Genomic DNA, 1,511 nt, shown 5'->3' on the forward strand with positions numbered 1-1,511 from the left:
GAAAGGAAGGAGTCACTAGGATAAGAGTTCCCTCCATATCTCTCTGACCAAAGTGCTCCCTAACGTGCTAAACTTGCCTTCTCATCTATCTGCAAAGAGCCACACAGAATGCTTCTCCCTCTATCCTCCAGCATACATCCTCTCTTCTTTTTCTTTCTTTTTCTTTTTCTTTCTGGACAAGTATCATTTCAAAAAGAAGCCATGACAACAAGCCAGTAGGTCCCACAGCATATCCAGGGTGCTGGAGATGGAAACCAAAGATGCACTGAGGGCTAAGCCCTGTACTTAGAAACTAGAGCAGAAAGAAGCTATCAGCTGCCAGATTCACAGGGTAATAGAAAAAAAGACATATAGCATCACCATGGCAGCCAGCCTCCAAAGGCCCCCAGCACCTGCTCCTTTCTATACAAGATTTCCCCAAACAGGAATATTTCTTACTTCCTTGTTTTTCTTTTCAATAAAGATGTTAATTTTATTTCCCCTCATTTGTGCTTAATGTTCTAGTAAAAAGTTAGCTTCTCCTCGGCTCTCCAGCCCCTCCCTGTCTCTCCCAAACTTTTTCTTCCCCCATCTCCCCAGCCTCCCTTTCCCTTCTGTCTATCTTCTCTGGTTTATTCTGTCTGTACTCACAGCTTCCTGTCCTCCCACCCCTCAAGGAATATTTCTAACCATCTCTTCTCCCAGAGCTAAGCCCTCATCCAGGATATTTTCCAGCTGCAATTCTAACTGGCCTAGCAAGCACTGGTCTTTGCTCTGGGTGAGGGATATATGGTACTCCCTCCAAAGCCCACATCCTCTGTTCTGGCACCCCTGGCTGAGGGGGCATAAGGCAGCAAGACCACTTCAGCCCACAGAGCAGATGAAGGGAAAGAACTACTCCAGGGCCGAGAAGAAGAATAATAGCTTATCAAGTGCTGACTGTGTGCCTGGCCCTAGGCTAGGGCCCACAGGTCTAATTTATTATCTCATTTAGCAGATGCGGAAACAGAGGCTTAGACTGGTTAAGTCACTTGTAGAGGGTCACACGGCTAGCAAGTGACAGAGCAAGGATTTAAACCTAGGCAGTCTAATGCCAAAACCTGTCCCTTCCACGATGACCTTCGGAAGAGGTTTGGGGGAGGAAGATTCTGTCCTGACTCACTCAGTGGGAATGGTCCCAGGTATACCCTTTAATCAGCATTGTTTGGAGGGGTCTGGTCAATGGAAAAGTCCTGGATAACAAACATATGTCTTTCTGCTTAGATCCAAGGGACTAGTGTGGCAGAAAGGAAAGCAAGGGAGTTGAGGAGTCCTTTTTCCATTCATCCAACACACATTTAGCAAATATTTCCCGTGAGCCAGGCTCTATTCAGCCTATCCATATGCATCTGTGTTGTTGTGGAAAGACTGTTGGGTGCTAGGAGCTCTGTTTATGAGACCTGGCTCTCCACCTTTCATCTCTGAGCCTGTTTCTGGGAATAATGATACTTGTGAGTTAATGAAAATCATGGCTCTGGAGGTGCCTGACACGA

This window comes from Neophocaena asiaeorientalis, unplaced genomic scaffold (genome assembly GCF_003031525.2).
Source record: "Neophocaena asiaeorientalis asiaeorientalis breed wild unplaced genomic scaffold, Neophocaena_asiaeorientalis_V1.1 scaffold917, whole genome shotgun sequence".
NCBI classification, from domain to species: domain Eukaryota; kingdom Metazoa; phylum Chordata; class Mammalia; order Artiodactyla; family Phocoenidae; genus Neophocaena; species Neophocaena asiaeorientalis.